A 7,970-nucleotide genomic window follows, 5' to 3' on the forward strand; every position below is an offset into this window, starting at 1 on the left:
GGGGGAAAGAGAGAGAAAGAAGTCAGTAGTCTAAACTAGATAAATAGACAAGGAACTCAGGATAGACAGGCAGATTATAAGTTTGATTTATTTTTAACAGCAGAGCGTTCAGGTCCGTACACACGAGGGAGATACAGCTCCTGCCACAAGAAGCCAATAATCTGAATCAACAAATAAGACAGATGATGCTGCAAGTGAGCAGAAATCCAATGTCTTCTTTATGGAAGAACAGCAGGGAGATTTTGTACTAGAGTAAGATGAATTTAATGATGGATCCATCACAAAGCAGTGCATCTATTTTCTTTTTATTAACTGCAGTATTACACTGCTGTCAGCTGATTAAAGCCCTTCCACTGTGATGGATTAGTCTTTGCTCACCTTTCAGCTGCACCCTTGGAGCACTCATCCATTGCATCTGCATTGTGTTAGTGCAGTGCCATGGCAAACTACCTGTAATTCAAAGGCTGGTTTCCCTTCCCTTATTCAGAGTCTCTCTTTACTCCAAAAGTGCTTCAACAGAGACTGAGACTTCCCGGAGAGAAGGGCTCTTTGATTAGGAAAAAAAAAAGGACCTGCCCTTAGTGCAGTTGCCAGACTATTCTTAACTCTTCCAACATTAAAAGTGTTAATTAAAATATTAAAACATGGCTATGTTTTCATGCAAAATCAGCATGGATTTGACCCACTGATATCCCAGATACACACAAACACAGCCAGGGACATGCTTTCCAGCCTCTCTGGAGCTGGCTGGAAATTTTTAGCCTGGAGGAACAAATGCGTCACCTGAACTTTTTCTTGCTCCCATTTCACCTCTTTCTGTCACTGAGGTCTGGAGCCACCTTCCCTTTTCCAAGCTTGGTGGCATCTTGTTTCGTTTGGTTCCTACTTCAGAGGAACCCCTGGGATTAAAAGGGCTACTGTGTAGGATGTGAAAATTGCAGAATATGAGTGTGGATTAATATAGAAAACACATGCAGACCTTCACCTATTAGTGTGCATATACAAATGACCCTGCATAAAACCTGAACATATAAATGCTTATATATCATATATATATATATACATATGAAAATACATGCAATACATACATCATTGCATGTGTTTGCTCATATATATACATTTGTATGTGGCATATATACAGACATGTAGGTCTCTTCCATTCATGCTTTTTGTGGATGTGTTTATACATGCATGGGTGCAAATAGGCATAAATCCTACACACTGATATCACCTGTGTGCTCATATGCACACAGACACATTTGTCCCTCAGATATACAAAACAGATAGATAAACAGATAAACAGATAAACACACACATTTACAATTAGTAGGGAACAAAGTGAAATAAAAACATAAAATCCTGGAGATTTTGCTTCCAGCTGTCTCTGTGATGGGGTTTTGCCCATTGCTCTGCCATGCATACAAGGCCCTATTGGTGCAGACAGTACTTGCTTGCCATGAATAGGGATCATTCAGAGCCCTCCATAAATGAAGTCTCTATGGCTGTTCTTGCTGAGGAAAATATAAAGTTTCTCTGTGTCATTTTGCTGCTAATTAGCAAAGAAAGATAAATACATTTCAGGTGAATATTTTCACTAGCAGAGGTTGGGGCACACAAGCAACATTAAAGCTTTGAAAATAAGGCAAGAGGCAAAGGTGTGCTGGATACTATAGGTCTGCATTTATACCTCTGTAAAAGCAGTGTTTATTTTTAAAATATGAAACATAATTTTTCCCCAGGCCTCCGAAAATGAAAACACTGGGTTCAATATTTCAAGAGGAAAATATGCATTTAAAGCTCTTCCCGAGCCCGCTTGCAACGTAAACAGACGAGACATTAATGGCTCACGCCGGCCCCAGAGCGGCCCTGCCCTTCTGCAGAGCTGCTGTTGGAGGCTTCTCGTGTCCCAGTGCGAGGAAACGCCGCTCTCCCCACACCTCCTGCATGTCCGAGTCCCTCGGCTGAAGGAGCACTTGTTGTACAGCCCAGATCCTCACTTCTCTTCCTCTGCTGGAGAATCCCGGGCCTGACTTTCTCCTGCCAAAATCAAGTGCTTCAGCCTTGTGGCAAGCTGTGTAGCCAGGGAGATTTTTTCCCCCATGGTCCCGTTTTGTTATTATCCGAGTGCAGATGGAAGAGGAAAGGCACGTATGTGCTTTGTGTCATGGCAAGGAAGGGGGCAGGGAAAGGCAAAGACTGTACCCACAGGGATTTTCTGGCTTGGGTTTGCAGCAAGTTCCCTTGCTCTTCTGTGCTCAGATTATGGCCCTGCCTGGACTAGTCTCAGGCTGGAGGTGACAAATGTCATTTTTGGAGAAATCTCCAATATGCGACCTCTCTATAGGAATGGCCTGTTGAGCTCCATCAGCAGTGGCTGGGCGGAGGGGCTGGAGATGCTGGGGTTGTCTCATGACCACTGGTGTGAGGCTGTGCTCACTGATGCCCATTGGGAGGCTCGGCTGCGATGAGTTGGCTGCAGTGCCTGGGTGTCACGGCACAGATGAGACACACTTAGAGACATGGCAGTGTGAAATGAAGCTCACCGTCAGTGCTTGAACCGCTGGGAGACTTCGGCTGGAAAATAATAAAATTGGAAGTGCTTAGTGGGGTAGAGAGCTTTGCACTGCCGTAACAAGTGACACAGCCAAGCTATAGCCAAGGCTTCTGCTTGCACAGATGAGACTGAATTAAAATCAATGCCTTTCCAGAGGCAGTCAGGGACAGCAGGAGGAAATTAGGAAACACAGCTTGTCCTCCCCAGCATGACAGATCAGGAAAGTAAGCATCAGCCTCTGCATCCAAGCAGGAGATAGGCTTTCCTTCAGCACCTGCAAGCTCTGCATGATGCTCCAGCACACTGCAAACTTTGTGGTTTGCTCCTTGTGCTGTGCTCTCCTTCCCATCTTCCCTTGCTTTTCTAACTCATTTTCCTGTTTCCTAAAACCCCAATCCTACACTACCCTGCTGCTTGGTGCCTTCATGCTTTGTATCATCACATTTGCCAGCCTAGGGATGGGGCAGGAAAGAGCACATCCCAGTTTAAGAAAAAGTATTACAAGGAAGGAAACCCATACTGATACAGGTAGTGATCAGCTGGGAAAGCTGCTGGCTTCTGCTGTCGTACAACAAGAATGTCTGATGGCATAAACTGTATAAATTGAGATGCTTTCTCTATCATTATATGCATAACATTTCACAGGATTGTAGATTGGATGGAAAAAGCCAAGAAAAATGACATTTTAGTTCTGATAATGCAGAAACGCTTTGTTTTGATTTGGCATTTTAGTTTTCCAATTTCTTTTGTTTGTTTTCTTTTAAAAAGGCATTTTAGTTTTATATTTACATGTTTCCAATAAATACACCATTACCACATTTAATATGGCAGCATAAATGTCACGCTGCAATGAATTGAAATGACAAAATCAAAATGAATCAGTCCATAAGTCACTTCCATGCAAATGACCTAGCAGAAGGGAGTGGTTTTCTGTGCGAAAAAGGAAATCAGACCTCCAGGATGTCAGGACATTTCCAAATTTCCGCTAGGGTTCAGACAGAAGGCATTTAAAATGTTGGATTTTCCTTAAAAAGAAAGCACAGTGTTTGTAGCCCTGGGCTGTAAATACTTCCTAGAGGGAATCTGGCAATGTGGCTAAGTCACGCCAGTTGGCCATGGAGGCAGCAGAGCAAGGAGAGTGCTTGGGAAGAGACAAGCAGCCAAATCCTGAGTAGTTTACTGTTGAGTTTTATTTCACTCTAAACAAACGTGGTGGTTGTAGTAAACACAGCTTTCTTGCCCGCCAGCCACCAGAAAACTCCTACGTTTAGCAAAATACTCAGTAATTTTTCTGTCTTTTTCAGGTTTCCTTTGATGTTCCCATGTGAGTGTTTCTGAGATGGATTCATAGCCTCCATTTTTCAAATACTCAGAGAAATAGTTACAAAAGCTGCCATTTAGTCAAAGCTCCAGTTCCCATGTTTTATCCCTGCAGTGTTTCTGTACAAGTTAGGGGACTGGAGGAGTCCCTCCCAGTCTGCTTCTTTATCAGAAAAGTTATTTGCTGCACCACCACTGTACTGCAGAAGTGATATTTACAGCAGTGGGATCAGTATAAAGTATAAAACAAATGATGTAAAGGGTGAAAGACTGGAGAAAGGAATGGCTTTAAATACAGTCCTTTTGACAACTCAAGATCAAAAGAACCACTGTTTATCCTTTAAGCTGCAAATGGCTGGCAAATATCCTCCTGCTCTGATGCTGTAAATAGTAAATGCTGTTTATGGCTAGTCAATGTTTATGTGTTTTATGGGTCACATTTATTTCAGAGAGATTGTTTTCATTTGCCGTGTTAACCTTGCCCACATTCCCCTGAGGCCAACGTTGCCTCCTGGGCGCTATTCCTGGCCCTCCGGCAGACCACCACCTGCAGAGCTTTGGGCAGATCCCTTCATGCCTTGACTTTTCCACCTGGGCAGTGCCACCAGTGCTGGCCTGGCCCAGAAGGCTCTGTCCCTCTAAACTGCTTGAATGAAGCAGCAGGAGAAGACTTACTACCTGTGAAGATGAAGGTCACCATGTGGGCAGTTTTTCTTCTCCAAGGTGAATGAGCCAACATAGCAGAACAAAGCAAACCTTTCAAACAGACCAGGAAAGGTCTGTGTAGTAATAAAGACTGTGGGATCAGACGAGAAGAGCTTTATGAATTAAGTTTCACCAGCAGAAATGTTGCAGAAATCCTGTGGACAGACAGAGGGATGAGGGAGATCCTCAGCTGGAGTCCATGCGGCATCTGGCCTGATGGATGGATGGGCACACAGACAAAAACAGAGACAGCACAAGGATTTGGGTTGATGCATGACCACGCTTGTCAGTGTCTGTCATTCTGGGCCACCACTGGGGACTTCAGTTGCAGCGACTTCGTTCGACTGATGTAAGTAATTACTTTAATGAACTGTCTGCAGGAACGCTAAAGAAAAAAAAAAAAAGACTTTTAATGATGTTTGATTAATGCAATTATAATGGCACCTGTCCCAGGCTCTAGGGTCTGATCCTGGCAGGTTTGTAGGTGCCACTCAAAGCAGCAGGAATGAAGGCAGGGAGAAAGCCCAGCCGGGCAGCCCCGTCTCCCTGCGGTGCAGGGCGGTCTGCGGTGACAGGGTGCTGGAGAAGCGCCACGCATCCATCACCGGGATTCCCTCAGCTGCTGCAGAGCCAGTCAGCACGTGGGCTTACATCAGCCTGAGGAGGTGCCAGGGAATGCCGCCAAGTTGCTGTCTTTGCCCTCTTCAAGGTCTATTTATATGTCCCTCTGATGGACATCAGGATACCCTTGGGCTAGGAGAGCCCTTTCCATCATAGTGGGCGCTATGACTAGTTCTGCCTGGTTTTGAGCGCTGTCGTTCCTGTCGCATTATGCACTGTTTTTGCCAAGTTGCTAGCAGTTACATCACGTTTCCAGATGCCATTTCAAAGTCTGATAGCAGCCGGCACCAGAAAAATGCTTCCAATCCTCCCCGGGCTCTACAGCCCCTGTACCGCCTGCCAGCTTGGTGATGTTTACCCTCCAACGCGATTTGTAGAATCAGAACTTTTACTGAATTTCTGTGCCAAATCTCTGACAAAATTATGTGGCCTGGATGGCTGGGGCAGCTCATGGTGGTTTTCTTCATCAGAAAACTCTCCCAATCACTGGACAGGTTTATCAAACATCTCACTATGAGGCTGTGAGTGGCAGATGGGAGGATTTCCAGCACTTGTCTTGGGTTCGCAGCACCATCCCAGTAGGACCAGCATAAGCCTGGGGAAAGGTGCCTCAAGTAGAACTACCTTCTGTCAATAAAACAGACAGCCATGAGGATGACCTGCAGGCAGCCTTTAGGGATTTGCTTGCACCTTTAGAGGCCTTTCTTGCAGTCTCAAGTACTGAGCCTGATTCTCAGAGCAGCCCAGGACCACCCTCACCTGTTTTGCAGTTTCCTTTCCTCCTCTGAGTGGTCCCATTATATTGCAGGAGCTGTTTCCTTTTCCTTCATGCTTCAGTTTCCCTTTCTGTGGCATAGGCAGAACAGCGAGGTGTATTTGGTTTAGCTTCTTTTCTTCAAGCGTGTAGTGGGTTTACGTGGCAAGGTTTTGGTAGCAGGGGGCCATAGGGGTGGCTCCCTTAGCCACCCCTTTTTATTACAAAGCAGAGGGAGAGGCCTTCACTGACTGAAGGCAATGGCACAGGATGCTAGGAGAAGAAAAATAAATTAAACCCAACAGAAGTGCTCAAAGCAAAGTGCAAGACAGCACAGACACTTAAAACAAAATGCCCTCTTCCCACTCATGTCAAACACATTTCCAGCTGCCAAGTTCCCTAATTTTCATTCTGCAAAAGGGGAAATGGGAGAGGGGAAACCAAAACCAAAAGCTTTTTCTTCAGGTCAGGTGGGGGAAAACCACAGTCAGACAGGGAATCTAACGGACATCTCTGGAGTCCCAGAGCATCTCTGCCCCCATGAGATGCTGCTGTTTCTGCAGGTGGTTCTGTCACTTTCACTTATCTGGCCTGCCAGTACTGACATTATCAGCTCAATCCTCTATCTGTAGCAAAGAATTGCTGCTCATTTCTCTTCTGCTTTAGGGAAAAAAAAAAAAAAAGAAAAAAAAAAAAAAAGGAAGTGCAGAGCAGCATTAAGCATATCTGTGTGAATTGGTTCGCAACCTATTTTAGAGAGACTCACATCCATAAATCAATCAGTTCAGAGGTGAAAAAACAGTGCAACAGTAGCATATTAAAAAGAGTCTTTTATCAGTCTCAAAAACAGCATTGATAGTGCCATCATCTGACTTCTTAGCAAACTGGTGACAGCTCGTGTTTGGTTTGTGTTGGCCAAATCATCTAACATTTCAGAAAACCAAAACCATTTCCTGTCTAGAACTCAGCCCTGACCTGGCTGGAAACTCACAATAAATCTATACATTTTATCAGATTGTAGGTTTTTCTGAGCCAGGCTTTCACAGGGAGCTATTCTGAGCCCCTCAGAGAACACAGTGCACGAAGCAGAGACGGTCTGGCTTGCTGAAAGCCACAAAACATCAGGTTCATTTAGAAGATCAGGTGTATACCTGGAGGCTTGACTGCTCATGCACTTTGAAACAAACCTCACCTCAATGAGATGCTGAGTGTATTTTAGTTACTTCAGTTCTGTTATCAAAGTCAATTAACCCAAGAGGCTTGGGGCGTTCTAATTAATGGGAATTTAATTAGGAGCAGAATTTGAGCCACTTAAAGAGATGAGAAAGGATTATTAACACCATTCAGTTGGATCACATTGAGGAACTCTCTTCAGTTTATAAGCCAAGTAAAACTACCTGCATTTCTCCTAACGAGGCCTTGGGCAGACCCAGGCCTGGTTGATGGCAGGCAGTGGGGTGAAGATGTCACACCCCACCTCGGCACCTACAAAGGGAGGGACTGTGCTTCCAAATATCTCCCTAAACAACTAACAAGGGGGGAGGCTCCACACAGGTTTGTGCCTTGGAGGTCACCCAGCCCCATTCCCCCTCCAGACCTGGCCTCGAGGACTGCAGCCATAGGGGCTGGTAGCTGATGGGATTGGAAGCAGCCAGTTTCGGCATCCAGCCTGGTTTTCAGGACCGTAACCAAGAAGACAGACAGGCGATGACTGGAAGGTGTTGCAGACTAATGATTATTCATATTTTCAAAACCAAGGTTTTCTCTCTCCACCTGATTAAGCAAGAAATTGGTTTGGAACTTGATGCAAGAAGCTGGTTCTTCACCTATTTCTGAGAAGTTTCCTGGCTGAATTTTGGGTTGGTCTCTTGCTCACTGGTCACAATTAAACAAATGCCAAATTTAGGATCAGAAAGTTCTTTTCTGTTTGTGACTGCTCTAGGATTTTGATGGGTCTATACTTTGAGTGGTGATTTTAAGCACATTTAAAATCAGTAGGAATGTTAAGACGACAGT

This window comes from Aythya ferina (genome assembly GCF_964211825.1).
Source record: "Aythya ferina genome assembly, chromosome: 24".
NCBI lineage: Eukaryota > Metazoa > Chordata > Aves > Anseriformes > Anatidae > Aythya > Aythya ferina.